Source organism: Podarcis pityusensis (assembly GCF_964106645.2).
Source record: "Podarcis pityusensis genome assembly, chromosome: 5".
Classification (NCBI taxonomy): Eukaryota; Metazoa; Chordata; class Lepidosauria; order Squamata; family Lacertidae; genus Podarcis; species Podarcis pityusensis.
In genome coordinates, this window is record NC_138032.1 from 31583389 (window position 1) to 31608537 (window position 25149).

The 25149-nt window shown below is 41.7% G+C and overlaps 1 long non-coding RNA gene across 1 annotated transcript; it reads left to right on the plus strand.

The window, feature by feature from the left end:
• Position 1: 1 nt before the first annotated feature.
• On the plus strand, positions 2-21636 carry LOC308477919. Its single transcript, XR_013986748.1, has 3 exons — positions 2-130; positions 940-981; positions 21108-21636. It is a non-coding gene; the product is annotated as an uncharacterized lncRNA (long non-coding RNA).
• The last annotated feature ends 3513 nt before the right edge of the window (positions 21637-25149 follow it).

Genomic DNA, 25149 nt, shown 5'->3' on the forward strand with positions numbered 1-25149 from the left:
AGGAAACACTGTTAACCATATAAGAACAGAATGCCAGGCTGCCCAGTAATCCCAGAGGCTGATGTTAGAAATGTCTGATTCCTTCTGGACCTGAAGTGAGGGCTCAAGGAACTGAAAACTACAAACACAGGTAGTGTGGACCTAGACGGACCTGGTTCAAGCCTCAGATTCCCTGTCACAACTAATGCACTTCCTTATTCCCCACCCCAGCTTGCTGGGTTGATTGGGGCAGAAGTTGCACATAAACTGTGCCTGTTTCACATACGTGGAAGCATGTTTCCAAGTGCTGCTTAGGCACTCTCACTGAGTGAAAAATATATGCATGTTAATGGCAAATCATAAAGGTTAAGTGAATCTCTGGCCTAGCTCGGTACAGTTAGTAGCAGAGTAAGGAAAGGTGGGTATAAACGGGAATCAGGTGAAGGTGTGTCTAACTCTTCATGAGTTGGGTTAACATGGAAGCAAAAAGTGCAAAGGCCAGAAGGTCATCATTTTAAAATCTGTTATATACTTTCCCATCACTAAAGTGAAATAATCATTAAAAAAAATAACCAAGACTGAGAATTTGCTTATACTGTATTTATTGACTGTGCAAAATTGCACAATTTAATAGGCTTCACCAATGCCAAAGCAATTTGTTAGTTGATTTTAAAATAAATAAAAAATATGTTTTGTAATTAGGAAGAAAAGATTGCCACCAGGATAGTTTTCATGAAACCTGGCTGAGATGTGTTGTGACTTAGCCAGAATTGATTCTTCAATCTAAGTATTAAGTAATAAGCAATTTTCTGTTGGCATATAATTCAGTATGCTAGCATATGAAAATGAATGACAATACAATTCCTGGGGTTGAGGGTTCCTCGTTGCTAAAAGTGACAGATATGGCTATGTTGTACGATGCATTTTCAAATCATTTGTGATCTTCTTCATCCTTTGAAGGATCCCTGTCATTCTGTTTAATAGCAAAGACATTGAAAAAAGGTAAGGGCAATTGCTGATAGTTAGCTGTGTGCATGCTTCAAATCTTCTGAAACTTTCAGATATGTAGTGTGGTTATATTTATAATTTTCACTATATTGTAACTCTTGCATTGCATTAATAACATACTATGATGCCTGTGGTCTGTGCCCAAACATGTGATGAAGGCTAACTCTCCCCACAACCCAACACACACACACAGATCTATCCACAGGAGAGTCATCTGACTCAGAGAATAAAGTGTATGTCAATTTTGATGGGCACCATTACAGCTCAGAAGTTGCAAGCTTCCCGAGAGGTCACCAGCAGAGGAACTGAAGGCATCACTCAAGAGAAATACTATCTTTCTGAAAGATTTCAAAGCACAGAACCTTTACAACTGTCACAATGTTTTGGTGTTCCCTTCCAGTAAGCATATCTTTACCAACAATGTGTGCCCATCAATCTGGGTACAATGAACTTGTTTTCATCAGTCTGTAACTTTCAAGTTCCAAGATGGATCCTTTGTTATGTTCAGGTTGTTTTACCCAAACTAAAATATTTGTATCTAAAAGAGGCTCCTCTGCTAGGGAATGTGGGATAATGTGCTTTTGATCACTGAAGAAGTGGTCTTATTTTGCAATGCAATTATCTACATGAAAATACTAGTGATGATGAAAACAAGTGATTAAAGTGATTTAAATATTCAGTTCTTATGAATTCACAGGTGTGAATTTGACTGCAAAATGTAAATAATATTTTCCAAATTTGGAACAAGTTCTACAAGGAGATTTATTATGATCCGTGTTTATCAGTTTCCTCATGAGTTTTCAGATCTGTCACAATCTTACTTTGCAATGGTAAAACAAAAGTTACGGACATGCAACATATTTACCAATGGAACTGGTTTTTTCCTGAATCCTTTTAATTGTACAGTGTTATTGTTGATTGGCTCTCAATGAGCAAAACACATCAGTGCTGGTTTGCTGATCACCTATACTGATGTATAACTGATGTACAGTGGTACCTTGGGTTACAGACGTTTCAGGTTACAAACGCTTCATGTTATAGACTCCGCTAACCCAGAAATAGTACCTCGGGTTAAGAATTTTGCTTCAGGATGAAAACAGAAATCGTGCTCTGGCGGCACGGCAGCAAGAGGAGGCCCCATTAGCTAAAGTGGTACCTCAGGTTAAGAACAGTTTCAGGTTAAGAACAGACCTCCAGAACAAATTAAGTTCTTAACCTGAGGTACCACTGTATTTAGAAAACTGAAATAATCTCTGCCTTTGTAAGCACTCATTGAGTTGCCTCTACAGCAAAGACATTGATGCATTTATGTGAACTTCTGTTGGTAAAAGTCTTGAAGTGTTTCAGCCTTATGCAGGTCTTAATTAAGAAGAATTCTTCACTGACACTGAAAAACTCTCATTTGTAATTTGGCAAACAGCTTGTGTTCTTCCAGGTTGGCCACTTTGAGAACAAATTCTGGACTAGATGGGTCATTAGCCTGATCCAGCAGGATCTTCTTATGTTTTTGGTACATTGTCTACACGATGGTTCCCAAGTGTTACTGTCAAGTTGTATTTTGTTTGCCAGAAAAAATAAAAATATGTTGACTAAACCCAATAGCTCTGAGGTCTCCACCCCATTTTCCAAGATAAGATTGCAGTTGCAAAATCTGACTTTGGTTTTATAAACATACATGGTTTGGATCCAGGTTAACTTAGTCACATGTTGGCCCCACTTGAATCAGTGAGATAAGTTAGTCATGATTCCCTTTACTGATCCAGATCATTGGGTCCATCTAGCCTGCCAGCTCTTTGAATTCTCAGGTAACTGTCTTTCATGTTGGTGGTATTACTGGAGAAGCTAGAGATTGAACAAGGTTTATTTTATTGTTTGATAAAAGTTACCATTTTATTATTTGATAAGATTAACTTAATACAGTATCTTTACAGCATCTTTACAGTAATGTAAAGATATGAAGGATTTATATGAAAACAATTTTTTGTTATGAGTATTTAATTTTAAAACAAATACAGTCATACCTTGGAAGTCAAACAGAATCCGTTCCAGAAGTCCGTTCGACTTGCAAAACATTTGAAAACCAAAGCATGGCTTCTGATTGGCTTCTGAATCGGAAGCCACACAAGCCCTGTCAGACGTTCAGCTTCCAAAAGAACATTCAAAAACCGGAACAGTTACTTCCGGGTTTTGATCGTTTGGGAGCCAAAACGTTCAAGAACTAGGCTGTTCAACTTACAAGGTACGACTGTACTTTTCTCCTTTTTTAAAGGAATTATTAAAACCTGTCTGCATAGGCTTTTATTAGAGTCATTTGCAAATATGGCTATCCTACTTTTCACTCCTCCTGTATATCATTTACGAAAAAGTTAAGTATCACTGGACCTAATATAAATCCTTAGGGGACCCCACTTATTACTTCCCTCCATTGCAATAATTTCCACTTGTTTCTATTTTCCACTTCCTGATCTGTCAACAGTTATTAATGCATAAGAGGAGCAATGATCTTATCTCACGACTGAACTTCTCTCTGAGCAACAGCCAAACCTGATAGTTGACTAAAAAGAAAATTAGTCCAGTAATTCATATTGATAATATTTACAATGCTTCTGTTGATGTGATGTAGGTCTATAACCAGAAAGAGAAAATTATTTCCCACTAGCCATCCCTAGCCTAGGAAAACTTCCTGTATCCCTAAGTTTGGTAAAAATGTTACTGTGATAAAATGCAAACTAGTCAAAATGGAAAATAGGAACTTTGCAAAATGAAGTTGGTTTGGAAGATTCACGCTGAGTTAAAGTAGATTTGCATTTCCAATTTATTATTTCTACTGCAGTTTTGGAAAGGCACATGTTTATTTTGAGCTTGACATCTTTGCTCTGCAGGCCCTTCAATTTCCAGAATACTGCATATTTTCTGCAGAATGGTAGCAAGTCTTTCTATAGATTGCTCTAAATTAATTTGACTTTGTTCAGCATTATCTTACAATTGCAGTGACCCTAAGGTGAACTTCCCAGTGTTAATTCACATGCCCATAGTGAGACTCAATGTTTCTAAGACCAGAAAAGATTATGCTAAACTCATGCTAATTATAATTTTCTAATATATTCTGAAAATCACACAGTTACCAAGTAACAAAAGGTCATTTCCAATAAACGATACCTTTTGAAGTAACTGATATATTAAATTGTTTGGGGGTTATTATATATATACTCTAGCTGGATCTTGAGAAGTAGAAATGGGATCTTTGCCAAGGAAGTGATCTTTGACACTCATAAGCAGCATATTGTACACAAAATTGTTGTTGGCATCCGTCTGTCTCGGGAGAAAATGGAGGAGTGTGCCTTTGGGGGTGAAGTCAAACTGTTGGAAGGTTACAAAAGCACCTGCTATGGCTGCAGAGACCAAATAGAGAAGAAACATGTTTTGTTGCAGCTGAGACAGATAAAGATGTCCAGTTGTGCTGCAGCAGATACACCATGGTGCTCCCTCTCTCAGTGTTCCTCCCAGCAGTCATTATTCCTCTTAGGCACCAGCAAGGGATCAGGAGCAAACAGTTGTACTTAAAAACATCAGTCTATGGCCAATGTATTTTAAGAAGAATTTGGTAACCTCGCTCATAACCTTAAAAGTCACATGTCTAGTTCATGGGTAGACAACCTAAGGCCTGGGGGCCAGATCCCGCCCAAACGCCTTCTCAATCCGGCCCATGGATGATCTGGGAATCAGTATGTTTTTACATGAATAGGATATGTCCTTTTATTAAAATGCATCCCTGGGTTATTTGTGGGGCCTGCCGGGTGTTTTTACATGAGTAGAATGTGTCCTTTTATTTAAAATGCATCTCTGGGTTATTTGTGGGGGCCTGCCGGGTGTTTTTACATGAGTAGAATGTGTCCTTTTATTTAAAATGCATCTCTGGGTTATTTGTGGGGCATAGGAATTTGTTCATTTCCCCCCTTCAAAATATAGTCCAGCCCACCACACAGTCTGAGGGACAGTGGACTGGCTGAAAAAGGTTACTGACCCCTGGTCTATGGGGTTTTTTTAAAGTCCCAAATAGGTGAGCATGCAGGATATGGGAGGAATGAGGTCAACAGGAAGAATTCCTATTGGTTGCTTGCAGTGGTAATGGAACATGCATTTCTTTGGTGCTCCCCACCCTAGTCTCTCCAGAAGTTAAATATTGGAGAGTGGAAGAGCAGATGCTTCATTTCTAATATCAGCATACAGTATGACCATGAACACTAAAATACCATGCAGTGTATTTGTGGGAAATTGGGTTGGACTAGCCTATCTTTATCTGAAAGAAGAACAGACAATCTTGGCTTTTACAATGACAGAAGGCACTATATTACAGTCTGAGTAAGATCTAATTTATATATTTTAATTGCTGCTATATCTGTACTGTCCCTGTTATACCAAACTGCAAATTTAAATGTATCCCCATTGTGTTTTATGACTTCCCTGATTTTGTATGTGAGCTGGAACTGGTCTGTGACCGAAATAATAAATTCATTCATATATTACAGTCTATATTACAGAGTAAATAGCATACAGAAGGAAGGTGTGGACTTCTCAATCAAGTTCAATGGGAAAAAGTGGTGTCGGCAGTCATCCTTGGTATGAGAATTAGGGCATCACAGGTCTATTCCTCTTTTTTATCTATCAAGTGCTTGAAGGCATGGACTCCTTAGTGGTTTATGCAGATTCATAGAGACTACAGGATACCATACCCTTCCACAGTGGACACAGATGCTGAGTGCCAGCAAAATTGTAGCCAAAATGGGACAAGCAAGAAAAAAATAGCAAGGCATCAGCATGTTCATGCAAATCCTGAGGTCCACAGATGCAGATCCGCCCCCTGAAAATACTAAGGGGGCATCCCTACCCCAGTAAAAAAAACCTAATAAGGCCAAAACATGTGAAGTAGCCATGGTATGTGGTCAGCTGGAAAAGGTCTATGGGGATGAAGAGAAAGAAGAGCAAGGTACAATACCCTGCTTAGAGGGAATGGCTAATTGAACCATTTCAACAGGAAAGATACACAGCAACATTAGGCTGCAGGGCACACGTGTGTGTGTGTGTGTGTGTGTGTGTGTGTTTCTTATTTTCTACTTCTGTTTCTCATATTTTTCATCTTGCCCTGTTCTCATCAAGTTCAAAGTTAACCCAAAATCGCATGGAAGAAAGAGTAGCTCTGTTATCTAAGAATGTGTAATGCAGCATACCTTTCACATTAGCATCTCAAATCCCCAGATTGCACATGTAATGTAAGAACATTTTAAATAGTCTCAGTGGATCTCTCTCCTGTTTGGAATTTGAGCCACAACCCCTCAGCATGGTGCCAATAATCCTTGTTCAGGTGCTAGCCCCTAGTGTACAAAGTGATGTATTAACTAATAATCTCTGTCACCCAGAAAACAAAATCCATTCATCATATACAACCTTTTTCACCCACCTACCCATCCTTGCCAATAAACACACAAAGAATAATAACAAAAAGGAACAAGAGCTATCTTGTGCTGCCTCCATCACATAGCAAAACATATTATAAATCAAAATATGGCCACACAGGACTCTCAGAGCAAAATGAATATGGGGCAGAATAGTTTCTTCATTTAACATGAAATGTATGCCTTGTACAGTCAGGTCTGTATGCGAACAAAGGTTGACTCTGTACATTGCATTCAGGCTTCAGTCCTACACACACGCGGCCTGGAAGTAAGCCCCATTTAACACAGTGATTCTCACTTCGAAGTAGACTTGGACAGAATACACTGTTAGCTTCCAAGATGATAGAACTTGTGAATATAGACAACCAATCATTTTTTTGCTGCAAAACATAGGCCTGGTTCATTCAGCCTCAAATCTTGACATGGATAACAGGTTCTAGCTTATATTTCTCTCATGTATTAGTGTTCTGTAAGCAAGGGCAATTTCCCCCCTAATCAAGAGCAATCACTTCTCTGATATATTGGCTAGAAAGTTGCAAGAGTTTACATGTAGAGGTGCCAGTGAAGTTCTCCTGAATCGGGTTCAGGGAATAACTTTGAGGGGCTTGTAAAAGCTTGTCTCAGTTGTGAGGTGAGCTTTTCACAATAGCTCAGAAACACACGGTTCTCATAAAGAAGGTTCCAGATGGATTCCCAGGCATCTCTGGTTTTGGGGAGGGCCAGAGTTCAGTCACAGAGTGCATGCTTGGTATGCAAAACACCTAAGTTTGGTTTCTGTAATCTCCAGGTAGGGCTGGGGAAGGCTCCTCTCGGAAACCTTGGAGAGCTGTTTCAGGTTAGTAAAGACCAGGGGTTGTTAACCTGTGGTCCTCCAGATGTTATTGGGCTGCAGGCCCCATTGGCACCAGCCATCATGGCCAATGGTGGTGGTGGGGTGATAGGATTTGTAGTCCAAGAACATCTGGAGGGCCACACGTTAGGCACCTCTGGGATAGACAATACCGAACTACAGTAGATGGCTCAGTTGTCTGATTAGCTTCCTAGTACCCAAATCCTTTGCTGACAAATTAATACTAAGAAAAGAGTCGATAGGGACTGAAGGGTTCCAAGCCTCAAACTGGGTCAGTAAATGATACAAGTTATTTCCTATTTTTTTCTTAGGTTTTTGTTTGTTTTGTTTTTTCTTTGAGAAATGCATCCATGGCATATCGTGCATGTCATTTGTTTTGATTTTTTTTTAGCATGAATAAACCACAGCAGCGTAGTATATTATAGGTTGTTCTCAGATATTCCAGAGTGTTTGGCTATAAACAAGGGAACTGATTATGATGAAAATACAATAAGCCAGTGCTCAAAGATAGGAGCCAATGTGGACTCATTGTGTCAGCAGCCCACATGTTATTTCTAAACTGTGGTATTAATTGTTACTTGTAGGGTAGAAGCTGTACTTGTATGTCAATGCTGGATTTAATGATGAGGGGATGAAAAAGTGATCAAGGGTTCAAAAGGATCTGAAAGGTTCAGAAAATGTGTGCCTCAACACATGCAAACATCTGGAATGCATACAGGAGAGAATGGCAATGAGACTTTACCAGTAAAATGTAACCAAACCGTTTAGCTTCCCTGCTCCATATTTCAGACACTTTCATTTTACAATACACAAGAAACCTAGCACTCCCTGTTAGATGATTTACTATTCTAGACAGCTTATATAGAAGAAAAGCAATTGAACATATCTGGCCACACCAACCTCCCATGCCAATAGCAAGGTTTTAAAGTAAAACTCAGCACAGCTGTGCGTATACCTGCCATGTCTTCTTCATGTGTTGTTTTCAGAAAGAACAGCTTTGACCATGTTGACTTACGAAATGATAAACACATCGTTCACCATGGACAATTTAATGTGATTCAAAAAGATACCCATTAAACAGCATCATTAACTTTTTCACCTAATATTTAGAGTCATCCGGGATGAAAAGCTGGGTGAGTTACCAGTAATTATATTTGGAGGACAGGTTCAAAAATAAATGTGTCAGGCTAGCATAGATAAAACAGACACCACGTAGCAGTCATTTTGTGAACAATGGTTTTCAGGAGGGTTTTGTTGTTGTTGTTGTTGCAAGGATTAGCATGTTCATCATAGCACTCTGTATGACAAAAATGTTTGGAAAGAGCCATATGACAATATTCACAATTATGTAAATCACATTAAACTTTTGAGAATGCTTCCTGGCACTGCTTGTTTATTTTGTTCTATTTTTTAGGTTTATTTTATTTTTTGTTCAGATTTTTATTTTTATTTGTAAGCCACCTTCAGTTTGCTTTTATCCTGGGATATAGCTGTCTAAGGGAGATAAATTAAATTCCACAAAGGCATAGTGATGTAGCAACTCATTCAAATATGACAAAGAAACCCACATTCTTATCACATCATATCATGACTTCCCAGTATACTTGAAGGAGCATCTCCACCCCCATCATTCAGCCTGGACACTGAGGTCCAGCTACAAGGACCTTCTGGTGGTTCCCTCGCTGCAAGAAGTGAGGTTACAGGGAACCAGGCAGTGGGCCTTCTTGGTACTGGCACCTGCCCTGTGGAATGCCCTCCCATCAGATGTCAAAGAAATAAACAACTATCTGACTTTTAAAAGACATCTGAAGTCAATCCTGTTTAGGGAAGTTTTTAATGTTTTATCGTGCTTTTAATATTCTGTTGGGAGCCGCCTACAGTGGCAGTATTAATGTTATTAGTATTATTAGTATTAGTATTAGCACGTTGGTATAAATATTCTGAGGGTGCCTCCTAGCAATAAAAGAAATGACAAGAGGGGCCAGGAGATGAAGATGTGATGTGGAGGGGCAGACCAGCTAGTGCATCCTCATTCTGCCTTCATCAGGTGAGGCTTTGAACACTTGAAGAACACTATACAAAAAGAGAGGGCAAAGAGGCAGCTTCTGAATCTCTGCCATATTTCCAGGCTCCAATCATATGCCCATCTACGTATATAGGATTAAGCCCCGCTGACTGGGTCTTACTTACAAGCAGATGTGTCTAGAATTGCACTGTCAATCTCCAAACTATGTTTTGCTGCATGTGAACTGAACAGTATAGGGCTTTTAGAAAATGCTGCTAAACGTTTCCCCCTTACAGAAGAAGAAGAAGAAGAAGAAGAAGAAGAAGAAGAAGAAGAAGAAGAAGAAGAAGAGTGGGGTGCTTTTAAAACTAGAAAAGACAATGTGAATTCACAGTATTGTTTAAGTAGGTCCCTCCCCCCCATATTGTCCTTATGATTGGATATGGTTAGGCTTGCATAGTCTGCAGGGGCTGGCATCTATGGGAAGAATGAAAATATGGTAACCACAAGGTTCATTAAGTCTTTGATGATTTACTAGCAGAGACTTATGGCAAAAGTGATGCAAAAATTCAATGCAAGTACAGTGCTCTTTTGAGAAAATAAAAATTACTAAAATAAACTGGCGGGCATCTGACAAAGAACAATATATTCTGCAGAAATCAAATATAGACTTTGCCTGATTTATGCATGAACATTATGAACTAATAAATGAAATGCATTATTATGTTTTACTTTTTTGTGCAAGTCAAAATTTTAGATCATAGTATTTTAACTTTTTTTTAGGAATATATATGTTCTCATGAGTCATAATTATAATCTTTTGGATAACCTGCCTCTACCAGAACAATGGTAGGGTGTTTCTATATCAGATGCAGATCGACAATTGTGCACTTATCCCCCATCTCACACCACACATGTACTTAGCCCTGCTAGTGAAATGCTTACATCCTGCAATTATATACTGAATGCAAATAAATTTTAACAATTACACTCCTTTTGACTGAATGGTCCCCAATGAGACAATAGTATTGTGTTTTCGCATATATACAGTTTCAAATCTCCTTTATTTCATACTCCAGCTTCTATTCCAATCACATATTTATGTATCCTGCAGTTTAAATAATTGTTAAAGTTGTCCTTTTTTGCATACTTCTATTTCAGCTTTTCTTTAAAGCAGTTTTTAAAAAAGCAGAAGTCAGAAAAACAGAAGTTGCATCAATTGTATGGGAACCTGAGATATATTCAGAACACCACCCTCCTCCAAATCACCTTGATGCTTGTAGTTATTGCATAGTAGGGCTAAAGCTTAAAATGGGATTAGACAAATTAACAGGCAGAAGGTCTTTCAAAGGCTATTAAATGTGATAAGTAAATGCAGCCTCCATCCATGCTCAAGGTAATGTGCCATTTGAGTCTAGATATTGGAACAAATAATTGAGAAGGACAGTTGCCTTCTCTTACTTTGGGTCTCCTTAATCAACCACTGCCTACCTGGTGAAAGACCCCATGTTTGATGACCACAGAGTGTCACCACCAGACCACCAAGCTCTCATTTTCTTTTTCATTTCTTTATAAATATGTTTAGATATAGGCAGAATCCCTGACACATGTCCACTTTCTGTGGTTACCTAAGGCTCAAAAGGGAAGCAAGGATTGTGCAGTCGTAAGTCAGGACCAAGGAGAGAGCATACAGAACCTTGGACAGCTCTTTGAAGCTAAGGCAAGAGAAGCTGGTTCACAGAGAGCTGGAGCCGAATTAAACCTTATGTAGGCTGAATGGGACGCAGGTGGCGCTGTGGATTAAACCACAGAGCCTAGGACTTGCCGATCAGAAGGTTGGCGGTTCAAATCCCCATGACGCGGTGAGCTCCCGTTGCTTGGTCCCTGCTCCTGCCAACCTAGCAGTTCGAAAGCACATCAAAGTGCAAGTAGATTAATCATAGAATCATAGAATCATAGAGTTGGAAGAGACCACAAGGGCCATCGAGTCCAACCCCCTGCCAAGCAGGAAACACTATCAGAGCACTCCTGACATATGGTTGTCAAGCCTCTGCTTAAAGACCTCCAAAGAAGGAGACTCCACCACACTCCTTGGCAGCAAATTCCACTGTTGAACAGCTCTTACTGTCAGGAAGTTCTTCCTAATGTTTAGGTGGAATCTTCTTTCTTGTAGTTTGGATCCATTGCTCCGTGTCCGCTTCTCTGGAGCAGCAGAAAACAACCTTTCTCCCTCCTCTAGGTGACATCCTTTTATATATTTGAACATGGCTATCATATCACCCCTTAACCTCCTCTTCTCCAGGCTAAACATGCCCAGCTCCCTTAGCCGTTCCTCATAAGGCATCGTTGCCAGGCCTTTGACCATTTTGGTTGCCCTCCTCTGGACACGTTCCAGTTTGTCAGTGTCCTTCTTGAACTGTGGTGCCCAGAACTGGACACAGTACTCCAGGTGAGGTCTGACCAGAGCAGAATACAGTGGCACTATTACTTCCCTTGATCTAGATGCTATACTCCTATTGATGCAGCCCAGAATTGCATTGGCTTTTTTAGCTGCCGCGTCACACTGTTGGCTCATGTCAAGTTTGTGGTCAACCAAGACTCCTAGATCCTTTTCACATGTACTGCTCTCAAGCCAGGTGTCACCCATCTTGTATTTGTGCCTCTCATTTTTTTTGCCCAAGTGCAATACTTTACATTTCTCCCTGTTAAAATTCATCTTGTTTGTTTTGGCCCAGTTCTCTAATCTGTCAAGGTCGTTTTGAAGTGTGATCCTGTCCTCTGGGGTGTTAGCCGCCCCTCCCAGTTTGGTGTCATCTGCAAATTTGATCAGGATGCCCTTGAGTCCATCATCCAAATCGTTGATAAAGATGTTGAATAAGACCGGGCCCAAGACAGAACCCTGTGGCACCCCACTAGTCACTCTTCTCCAGGATGAAGAGGAACCATTGATGAGCACCCTTTAGGTTCGGTCAGTCAGCCAGTTACAAATCCACTGAGTGGTAGCATAGTCAAGACCGCATTTTACCAGCTTCTTTACAAGAATATCATGGGGCACCTTGTCAAATGCCTTGCTGAAATCAAGGTAGGCTACATCCACTGCGTTCCCTTCATCTAGCAGGCTTGTAATTCTGTCAAAAAACGAGATCAGGTTAGTCTGACATGACTTATTTTTCAGAAATCCATGCTGACTATTGGTGATCACAGCATTCCTTTCTAGGTGCTCACAGACTGTTTGCTTAATGATCTGCTCCAGAATCTTCCCTGGTATTGATGTCAGATTGACTGGGCGGTAATTATTTCGGTCCTCTCTTTTCCCCTTTTTGAAAATAGGGACAACATTTGCCCTCCTCCAGTCTGCTGGGACTTCGCCTGTTCTCCAGGAATTCTCAAAGATGACTGCCAGTGGTTCTGAGATCACATCTGCCAGTTCTTTTAATACTCTTGGATGCAGTTCATCTGGCCCTGGAGACTTGAATGCATCTAAACTAGCCAAGTATTCTTGTACTATCTCCTTAGTTATTCTGGGCTGTGTTTCCTCTGCTGAATCATTTGCTCCAAATTCTTCAGGTCAGGCATTGTTTTCTTTATCGGAGAAGACTGAGGCAAAGAAGGCATTGAGGAGTTCAGCCCTTTCTGTGTCCCCTGTTTGCATTTCACCATCTTCTCCTCTGAGTGACCCCACTGTTTCTTTGTTCTTCCTTTTGCTACGAACATACCCATAAAAGCCTTTTTTGTTGCTTTTAACCTCTCTAGCAAGCCTGAGTTCATTCTGCAAGGCCAGTGAGGAATCTGTTTGACCTTATGCTCTTGGCTGAGTTTGACATCCAACAAATATCCGGGTAATTAAAGTCCCCCATTACTACTATCTCCCTTCCTTTTGCATGCTTGGCCATCTGTTCCAGGAAGGCATCATCTATGTCCTCCGTTTGGCTTGGGGATCTATAGTAAACTCCCACAATGAGGTCACTGTTATTCTTCTCTCCCTTAATTTTGACCCAAATGCTCTCACTTTGGCTTTGAGGTTCTAAATCTTGGATCTCTTCACAGGTACACACATCCCTGACATATAACGCCACTCCTCCTCCTTTCTTGTCTGGTCTGTTTCTCTGAAATAGATTGTATCCCTCCATTATTACATTCCAAACGTGGGACTTATCCCACCAGGTTTCAGTGATGCCTATTATGTCATATTTAGTTTGCTGTACCAAGAGCTCAAGCTCATCTTGTTTATTTCCCATGCTTTGCGCATTAGTGTACAGACATTGAAGTCCATTAATCATTCCCCCGTGAGTCTTATTTAAGGATTTTTTCCTCCCACCACTAGGTCTGCATGCTGTTTGCTCCATTTGGTCTATGACATTTGGATGATCATCTTCATCAATTGATAGACTCCTACCTTCAGGAGCACTGTCTCCCTCCCCCACATTAGTCATTTTAAAGCCCTCCTGATGAGGTTTCTGAGATTTTTGGCAAAAACATTCCTCCCAACCATTGTGAGGTGCAGCCCATCGCTTGCCAGAAGTCCATCTTCAAGAAACTGCAGTCCGTGATCTAAGAATCCAAACCGTTCCTGTTTACACCATTTGCGAAACCAGCTGTTCACTTCCACTATTTTTCGCTCTCTCCCTGGGCCACGTCGTTTAACTGGGAGGACAGATGAGATGGCAATTTGTGCATTTAATTGCTTCAATTTCCTGCCCAGAGCCTCGTAGTCTCTTTTGATCTTCTGGAGGCTATTGCTTGCAGTGTCATTGGTTCCCACATGAACCAAGAGGAGGGGGTATTTGTCAGTGGGTTTTATGATTCCTTGCAGTCGTTCAGTTACATCTTGGATCTTAGCCCCGGGGAGACAGCACACTTCCCGAGACATCTTGTCAGGCCCACAGATCACTGCTTCTGTTCCCCTCAGTAGGGAATCCCCTATCACCACTACACACCTCCTCTTAGGTTTGGTCGAGGTTCTTCCGTGAGCTGTCCGTTCCAAGGTTGCCTGCACATTCCCTGAGGACTGACTTTGCTGCTCGTCTTCATATACCTGATCGACTGTAATGAGGGAGAGATCTTCAAATGGAGTCTGCTCTTCGTCTTCCATGCTAGGGGAGAGGACCTCAAAGTGATTGTGTATTTCTAAACAATCAGAGCGAACCCTGGGCCTCCTACTTCTTTGAGTCACGTTTCTCCATATATCTGGCTCCTGTGTTGGTGAACTAGCCTCCTTCTCAGGGGAGTCCCCTGTCTCCTCCTTGGTGGAGACGGTGTGCTCTGTTACTTCCAAGAAGAGCTCCAGCTCTCTAATTCTTTGGAGCATAGCTACACGTTCCTCCAGTTGCTGTACTTTAATAGATTAATAGGTACCGCTCCAGCGGGAAGGTAAACGGCATTTCCGTGTGCTGCTCTGGTTCGCCAGAAGCAGCTTAGTCATGCTGGCCACATGACCCGGAAGCTGTACGCCGGCTCCCTCGGCCAATAAAGTGAGATTAGCGCCACAACCCCAGAGTCGGTCATGACTGGACCTAATGGTCATGAGTCCCTTTACCTTTACCTTAGGCTGACTAGATCTGAAGTGGAGGAGTCTCCGCTTTCTGAAGGAGATGTTTGCTTAAAGGGTCTTCACATTATTTTGTAAAGTTTGTCTTCTGTGAGGCTGAGGGACAGATGTACTGTAGGGGACCCATCCTCTGGGTCAGAGGCTGTGCCCTCTGGCTGAGAATTCCCTAAATAAGGGACTGTTAGTTATCTCCCCTTAACTTCATCTGATATTTATTTCTGATCTTCTTTAGTCCTGGTTTGTTCTGTGTTTGTTTCTTCTGGTTTACCCTCTGATAACCTTTGTTGCTCCTTGGACTGGACTCCCAGTTCCCATCTGCAGGCACACTCCAAACTGCTACCCTGATAAAATGGCAGCTGTCATATATTATCATCTACTATGCCCTTTCCAATTACCTTCTTCCACTTTACTCCACTACATACTAGTGGCAGAATGTAGTGCACATCAGGTGATTGTGCCACCTTTTGACACATCAAGGTTGAATCTGTTGTGGTTCTGAAGACCCTACAAAACCCATTCCAGCAGTGCATTGCTAGCTGAAATGATAGTACTTCACTCGTTCACAGCTATCAGCCTCCCATTTGGCATGAGCTTCTCCTGCTCATTTTCTTTCTTGTTTCTTCTTTGGCTGACAAAGCTCAGCTTGTAATCCTGTCAGCAATCACTGAATGATTGGCAAAACATTCTTCACCAAAGCCAACTCCCTGGTTCACCCTTCAGTTATTTCATATTTTATCATTGGTTAGGAAAGCATTTTTACACTGCCGGGATCTGGACTCTATTCATGCACTTTGCTTCCAGAATCAAGCTGGATAGGCCGATAATTCCAAAGCTAAGGCCCTGCTCGCCAGTGCTATAAATTTTATCACGCTGCAGCAAAATGCTATGATGCATGTCAAGCTCTTTTAACTTTACTCTGCAAAACTAACAGTCGAAATCCTGGCAAAGCTTCCACTGTTTGGCATTTGGTTTAAGTTCATCCTGGGTATCAAGATCTACTTAACAGACAGAGACCACTGCTGGGTCTAGAGCACAGAGACATCCTTCTTCAGGGAATTAAGTTAAATAGCTGTGAGACTGAAACCCAGACAACCATTTGTTCAGGTGGTGGCTGTTTCTCTCGAGCCAATGGGCAGAACCTTCTCTTCACCATGGCTTGTAAGAGCACATTACAGACAGATACAGATGAAAGGAAAGTGTGACATCTGCTCAGTCCTAGGGGAAAAAACAGCTGTGGCAGGAGAATGTAGAGTGGGGAAGCAATTGGAAAGCCTTGCTTAATCCTGTTTCTGTCCCAGACTACCATATTCTTAATTCTCGCTCTCTCTCTCTCTGCCTCCACACGCACACACACACACACACACACACAACACAACACAACAGCCCCCTTTCCCACATGAGATTACATATTTATATTTGCAAGAAAGTATGCTTTTGAAAACATGCAGGTGGGAAAAAGTGGCAGGGGGTTCACACAGATTATATGAAAAGAGATTTGCACCCTATCATCTGTGGTTGATTCTCCGCTCAAAATCCCCTCCTAACATTCCCCACCTAGAAAAACAGATATTGCTCTTAGAGAAAGCAGAATTGTCATTGTAGACCTGTTTATGTGTATGTTGGGTCTGCCACCCTTTTTGCTCCAGTAGGCATATTCAGAGTTTTGAGAAAATTCCAGTGACACCTGTCATAAAATGGCTGCCACGGAAGCATGTAGCAGAAGCCAGAGCTGAGCAGGAAGAGCAAACAGTCTCATATGCATTGTGGCTTTTGCACGGAATAGTTACTAAGATACTTTTTGGGTGCCATAGGAACTATGTTGGTGCCCATGCTCACCACACCAGTGACTCCATGTGCAAGCTATAAAGGTAAAGGTAAAGGGACCCCTGACCATTAGGTCCAGTCATGACCGACTCTGGGTTGCGGCGCTCATCTCGCTTTATTGGCCAGCATGACTAAGCCGCTTCTGGTAAACCAGAGCAGCACACGGAAACACCGTTTACCTTCCCGCTGGAATGGTACCTATTTATCTACTTGCACTTTGACATGCTTTTGAACTGCTAGGTTGGCAGGAGCAGGGACCGAGCAACGGGAGCTCACCCAGTCGCAGGGATTCAAACCGCCAACCTTCCGATCGGCAAGTCCTAGGCTCTGTGGTTTAACCCACAGCACCACTCGCATCCCTAATACAGGGTGTGGGAGGAGCATCAAGCAATAGTAGCTGATTGCAAAACAAATAAGAAAGTGGTGTAGCCAATGCAGGATGAGTGAACAGAAACAGAGCCAGCCAGCCTATGAGGTGGGCTGAATCAGCTGCCTCAGGAAGTGGAATCCTTGGGGGGGCGGTGCACCCATGGGTGCCCCACCTGCCCCTGTCACCACTGGGCTCTAGCAAGATCTCAGAGAACTCTAGGAAGCATTCCACGAGATCTCACTGGAATCCACCATGTGACCCTAGTAGGCAAGGCTTCGGTGGGGCAAGCGGTCTGAGCAGAAGTGTCAGTATCAGGGAAATTATCTATGCCAGAAATATCATGCAAGGCAGATAGTCAGGAAGTGTGCTAAAGAGAGAGTGTCAAGGAATGACTGCTCCCCACATGAAACGGGGGGCGCCCTTTGCGTGGACGCGCGCAGCCCCTGGACCTTGTGTGGCTCCATCAGCACAGGCTTGGCTTCACCTTCCCCCAGGTGGGATACCTGGAGGTCTCCGCCTACCTCAGTCAGTTGTCCAATCCCGCCTGGGGAAGCATTGCCAAGGAGACCAGGCCAGGTAGGGGAGGGACTACCTGCCCACACAATAGAGGGAGGACCTTACCTGGGAATCCTCACCAGCACAGGCTCCAGAGCTTCTCCCACTCTACCCACCCTCAGTTAAGTCTTATTTTGCAGGTTAACCTTTTCTTCACAGGTATGAGGGTGCTGCTACGTCAAGGTCGCTGTTGAAGGGCCGGAAGGGAATTCCCCTGCATTGGCAGGTTTTGCCTTTCCCATAGCAAAACATCACAACTTTGGCGGTATCAGGCCTTGGGCGGAATCCTTTAGTCTATCTTCCTGAATGGGGGGGCGTGCAGCGGTGACCCACACCCCCTTCCTCTTTGCAGCGGCAATACCGGGGTTCCCCATTAAAAGGGTTTCTGAGGGGAGGCTTTGACCGTACACTGAGAGGTTGTCATTGCTCTCCCCTGCGACGGCGGCGTAACGGGGGCGGCTATCTCTGCTTGAACATATGTTCTCCAGAGCCGGCCCATCCCCCCCACACACTGGATAACCCTGATGTTTCCTAGATCCCCGGCTGGGGACTGGGGAGGGATAAACGCCCAATGCCTGAGCCAAGGTCTACCCACATCTGAAATATAATAAAGTTGTGGCCAATTCAATCCCATAGCACATTGTCTTGAGTCTTATTCCACATGGGGGGGGGCGTCCAGGGTTTGGGGGACTCCGCCTGTCCACGCAAGGAAGACTGTGAGAGGTAATAGGGTGGGGAGAGAGTTCGTTATTGGTATCCCCTGTTTAAGAGTGTAAACAATCCAAAACACCCCCCTCACCTTGAATCTAATTGGATTAAAAGTTTTCTGTGCAAGTGAGGCATAATAGCGGCAGCTGTTGCCATTTATAATATCATGAGGCTAGCTACCAGTCTCTCCTCCCCCCACCCCCAGCGCTGACTACCTGCAAACAGCGGAAAGACAATAGCCATTCATCATTTCAAAACGAGACATTTTGGAGTGGTCTAGTAAGTAGTACACCGAGTTTTCGACTGCTGGGTTCTGCTTCTATACAGAGGGGAATTCCTCACTATGTTTTTCACCAGATCATATTGATTGCCGAGTGTAGGAGATTTTCAACTGTCCAATAAATATTTTCCTTTCTTTTCCTTTCTTTTGTTTTTTACACAGGTAATTTAATGCAATGAACTTCTTCTTCTTCTTCTTCTTCTTCTTCTTCTTCTTCTTCTTCTTCTTCTTCTTCTTCTTCCATATTGGACTGGTTTTGTAAGCCTCCAAAGACAGCCTCCTAAAATACCTTGGTTAACTCATAAGTAATGTCGTACCAAAAGTCCTCCCTAGGAAACCTGCTCAAATTTGGAAGGGGGAGAGGAAAGGAAAGGGGGAGAAGTAGCAATTTGAGGGAATGGGAGTGGGACAACAAAATATGCCAAAAGATTCTCTGCCACTTATGGTGGTGACCAAAACCAGGCTGCAGAATCAGATCCTTATGAAGAGTGAGGATTCATCAAGTGGCAGTCTATAGGAAACACTATTTTACACTATTGTATTCCTGGATGATATTTTTAAAGTGTAAAAGTGTTATTGTAAAAGCCACTCAGTCTCTGGAGTATCCAGGTTGGTACTATACGTCTAGCTATGCTTATCTGGGCTAAGCAAAATGTATAGGGCAAGGGAGTGCTGCCATTGATTGTCACTTATGCTTGATTAACCTTTAACCATTATCTATCTCACATGAATGGAATCCTTTTTATGTCACTCGCTAATACCAGTGGAACTATTTTGCTCAAAATTTGACTGATGTAGCTGCCAGCTTCCTTAAATGAAAGGATTATACTGCTTAATCTTCCTTTTAAGATAATTTGTGGCAGATAGTTATGAAAGTAATGGGTCTTAAAAGTATTTCTGAAGAGGCCTAGGCTACTGTTTTAGGCATCCTTTCCCTACCTTGAACAAAGTATTTACACGAGCGGAACTGAAAACACCACAGAATATGAAAGGAAGTTCTGATTTGTGTGTACACAGAAGAGCTAAATACTAGAATTTAATTATGCAGGTGGTGTTTCATTGTTTAAGCTCTTTTATATTTTGCTCTTAATGCTGTCTGATAGATCAAAGCTTTCTTTAAAAAAAAAAAAAGAGTTGCAGGGCTGTCTACAATTTATCTTTCAGCAAACGTCTGACCTTGTATTTCATTAGCAAAAAGCACCAAGAAGTCTCTTGCTGTCTTGTCCAGATACATTAGTGAATCTTACGCTTATCCACAGGCCAGCAAACATTCATTCATTTGTAAATGAGCAAATAACTAGTGTGTATCATGCTCTTCAGTAGAAATATAATATAATATATATATATACTAAAAACAGTTCAAAGAATAAAACACAATCAAAATGAAGTTGCAAAAGCAGAAGTTATAGTTCTCAGCAAACTAAAACTAAAGTGGTGGAGAGAATATCTCAACTTTCATGGGACCATTTCTTTTATGCCCCGAAAGGGAGATATATTAACTGGATTTCAGCAGGTGCATTCTAAAAATTATTGGCGGGGGGCGGGGGGACTCACCTTATTCTGGCATGTGAGTGAGGTGATAATGAGACTTTCAAGTTTGTGTGTGCCAAATTATCATAGAGAATTAGCAAAGTACTGAAAAAGAGGCTGGGTACCTCTTTTATTTTCTTCAGAGGAGTTCCTGCTTTAACATTAGTAGTTCAGATTGTAACACTACTTTTCAAGATCTGATGGCTGATTTTTTGTTGTCGTTGTTCAATGCATTAAGGTTGGGTTTGTTTGTTTTTAGAAGACTTGCTCTATTGATACAGGGTAGACCAGAATCCCTTAGCTGTCATCCACAATCAATTGCCAACTTAATGGGACAAGCACTCTTTCTTTGATACACTTTTTTCAGTTTCCAGGGAACCCTTCCTTCTGGTCAAGACTTGAGGATACCCCCAACAACATGACACATTAATCTCCTCTAATGTCTTCCTGCTTCCTGGGGCCAACTTCCTGCTGCTGTAACTCGAGCCACTGGAGTTTTCCTCTTTTTGTGATCTCCTGGAGCTTTTGCATTCAGTGACTTCCTCTCTTCCATTTCTCTGTGTACTGTTCTTTACTGTGCTGGCTGATCATCAGACCACACACTGACCACATTGAGGACAACTGCCCTTTATATAATATCATTTTGTACAAGACCCTCTGACCAATGGCTTTTAATTACTTATCTCTCTGCACATCCATTTCTATGGAGAAAGCTGTCCTATCAAATCCTGACCTTTTGAAGCCTCCTGCCAAGTATAAAAGCTGGCAAGCTTTTAAGTGTTAACCACTGGGGCCTGTAGCAGCTTTCTTTGTAACTGTAGGAGCCGACAGCAGGATGTATAAGAAATAACAGTCGGAATTCAGCTAGCGCTGACCATTTCATCATTTATTCTTACCCAGGTGTAAACACAACAGTATTATTATACTCATAAACATTCTTATTTTTTCTATTTATAGAGCATCTTAAAACTATCAGACTTTTTCTGATTCTCCACAGAATACGTGGAGGACAACTTCTGAAAGAATCTCATGGGCTGCAAGACATAATGATTGGTCTCATCACTTATCACAGCTGGCTACTCCCAGAAAGAATCACCAATCTGAGGAATGGAAAAAGGAAAAGGAAAAGGAAAAAAAAAAACTTGACAAAAAGCAGTGGTCAATCAGGTCACAAATAGGCAGAAACAGCATGAATAAAAGGTGATCTGTGGAAATAGTTTACCCACCCTGACAGAACTATTTGTGCACTCATAATTAAAACTGGCAGCTTAATGAGAGAAACAAATTATTATTTAGTTCACAGAGAAGGTTATTTTGTTGTATCATTTTTTTAAAAAAGTGAATTGTCCTTTGATAGTTGCACATCACAAACCTTCCCTGGTCCCTCACTTAAAACGGCTCCTTTAAATTCTTTTCAACCAGTATTCTTTAAAGTATGAAATCTCCTACTTTTGCAGTAAAAACAAAATGAGAAAGCAGAGCAAGACAGAGCAACAAGAATGCAGAATACTTAAAAGGGCAGCTTCCCAAAGGCTTTGAAAAGTTGAAAAAGTCTGCCTAAGCCATAGCCAGGTTTGTTTGCATTTGCTAATATTATATACACTTTCATGAAGTTTAACAGCGGGAAATGCTTCTTGTTTTTAATAGATGACACACCTGTATTCCAGACTGCCAAGAAAAAAGGACATTCCAGTCTGAAAGTTATTTTTCATGTGAATCACATATTTGCTTTGAAAGTGCAGACACCTGCTGATCAAGATTCGAGAACACCTGTTCACCCCCACATATAGGGGCATATATCCTTTTCACATGAGCACCATGATCTTTTCTGCTGCTGTTGTTGTCAGTTGTTTTATCATGCGATCCAACTTTTATTCATCTAAGCACATGGTGGTTCGGTAAGCATTACTTTGAAGTTTCGATACAGATGTTTTAGAGCTGAGTCAGATCCTGCTCTACAAATGGAACCTTTCTTGGCAATGATGTATAGGGCACCCCACTTTGTCAACTCTATCCAGGGTAGGTCAGGAAAGGTATGTTCCAGTTCTGGATTGTTCCAGACTGCATTCACACATGGGGTTTATTGTGCTAATTTTACTGATGTAGGTGCTTCTGTCCTGATGTCTAACATTTCTTTTACATGGCAGTACCTGTTGCCTTATGGAGCTGTGGCTTTTTTATTGCCAAACCACAATGTCTTGCCTTCCTGTTCAGGGTGCAGGGCTCACAGGGTGGCGTGAGTGCGCCCTTTGGGTGCATGCCTGTTGCACCCACCAAGGGCACCAACCCAGGGTGCACCCACAACAGCCTTGCATGCTACGTCACAGGCTGGGGGTCATGAATTGGAAAGTGCTATTGTCATCAAGTGCCTTTAAATATGGATGGGGGACCTTTGGCCCTTAAGATGTTGTTGATTTCCATCTCCCATTAGTTTGAGACATTATAGCCAATGTTAAGGGATGGTGTGGCAACATCTGGTCCATCAACATCTGGAAGGCCAGAATCATAGCTGTCAACGTTTCCTTTTTTTTTAAGGGAAATTTCCTTATTCCAAATAGGATTCCTCGCAAGAAAAGAAAAAAGTTGACAGCTATGGCCAGAATGTCCATACTTCTGCTTTAAAGCAAAGGTACAAAATCTGTCATTTTCTTAGCCTGAGGAAGCTTGATCCATCCAAAGTAATGTAGATATTGAGGGCTAAAGTAGGTCCTCCAAATGTCATCCACCTAAACAGATTACCAGCACTGTTTTCTCTCTTAATAGTCCTTGGTAAGAAGCAGATACAGGAGATAATCAAGTACCAGGATGGGGTGGGGTTTGTGGACTGGGCTCAGCCAGATAGGTGTCAGGTTACGCAGGCCTGACCTGAATGTAACTTCAAATAGGGTTGTGCATCTTTTCAACTGCTCTAAGTGGTGAAATGTCTTTTTTTGGATTTGGTCCCCCCGTAATAGTAGTTTCTGCATATGACAAAAGCAAATAACCAAGTGCTCTTGGGGGGTTAACTAAAGTCCTTCAGTCGGGGGTAGGGGGGTTAAATTGGTGCTGAAAGATGAATGAATGTGTTTCCATCACTTTTGTTATTTTATCTTCTGGTAGTAAATAAATTTAGTCTGTAAAATTTTCTTAGTGTCATAATATATATTGAGAGACTGCATAAAGTGGCATGTTCCTTGTATAAATGAATGGGATACATTTTGAATCAATATTTGAATATCACATAAATCTTGCACCAGATTTTCCTCCCTCTGCATTGTTTCTATCAGATGACCTATTTAGACATTAAGACACTTCTATGTGCATACAATGAGCAAATGGCTTAAAGACAACAGCAAGCACTGTACTCCCTGTCCACACACTGTAGTTTGCAACAGGGGGTCATGCATAAGGATGTATGCAGTGCCACAAGTCCACAGGATCAGAAAAATCATGTTTTCCACTTGTGCAAAGTCCTGCCACTGCACACACAACACACACTGTGTGAACGAACCTGCCAATTTCAGTTTCTCTCATTTTCTCCACTCATGTTCAGTTCTCCAGAGTTCTCCATCTGTTTCTGCGTTGTTCTTTTTAAATAAAGTCCTTACAAAAAATTACCAGCATTTTAGTGTGCATTTCTTTTAACACAGAAAAATTTGCAAGCCATTTTGCTTAATATAATGCATTTTTCTCTGTCATACTAATATGTGAATTTTTGTGCATATTTCCCTAATATGTTTTTGGGTGGGGTGCAGTGCAAATTGTGAAGGATCACTGCATTTCAGTCTCTGTATTGTTTTAGCAAACTCCAATTTGGTAGATTCACATTAAATTTACAGTAACTGCAATTATTTTCCTTCCCTAGACATGGATAGCAGAAAGTGAAGCACATTCTTTGCAGATATGAAAAGAAGCCCCAATACTTCGTCGGGACTGGAGTTTGCTCTTTTTTTAGGTGGGTGGGTGGGTGTGGCGTTTGCCCATTCCTTGTGGTTTTGTTTGATGGAAATGGTTAATGTAGATTGACCAATGAGAAAGCTCAGAGGTGGAGCCTACCTGGTTTTGAGGCTCAGCCCAGCGGTTTTACCATTGGGAGATAGAGGAGTCAGAGTCAGACAGAGTCAGTAAGACGAACATAGCGGTTGTGAGAGCAAGAGCGAGAGACAGGGATAGAATTGAGAGAGAAGAGTGTGACAGTGTGAGATAGTGCTACATCTAGTTAAGGGCACGCGTTGAGAAACTTTTCTGAATATATTTAAAACTTGTTTGTTCTTCAGTAAACTTTAATCTTCGTTGTTGACTTTACAACCTGGCTGAGACTCAGTATTTCACCAGAAGAAACCTGGTTGGTGGCGGCGGAAGAATAAAGCAGTGGTTTACAGGTCAATAGCCTGTGAAACAACCGGGAGCTCTGTACGAATGCCACAGTGGGAATCAATGTCTATTTTGTCAAAATCATTTTCTATCAACAAAATACTTGAGAGCTGATTATTTTCCTTTTACTCAACATTAACAAGGTCAAAATAGCTATGATCATATCAGGGCTGTTCTATGAGGGTTCCATAGCTGGACTCAGAGCTGCCAGTACAGACAGTATCTGTGCAGCGATGTATGTACTGCTGTCCAAATCCAACAAGGGGTAACATTCATGCAACATTGTTTTGCCTGCAGAGATGGATACGAAAGGGATATCTGCAATAAAGCCTAGTTCTGAGCATGGAGCATCCTTGTTGGTCAGGGCACAAGTAACTCTCTTGCACTCCAAATATAGGCATAACCAGTCAGCTTTCTCAAAGGTTTCAAGGTGGAATCCCTGAAGGCCACATACCAGTGCTTCAATATAAACATATTGACATGTGTTTGTTTTATGCATTTTCTACTTCAGCAAGCCTGGTATCCTTACACTCCCTGGAAATGTGCAGCAGAAGACAAAGTCTAGATGTAATTGGTCTATTAGGCAGGGAAATATATGCAGTGACATATTCATGGAATTGGATTGATTCAATTTGCATGTTTGTTGAAAAGGACTTATCCTAGTTCGGGTAAACAGAATAAGATTA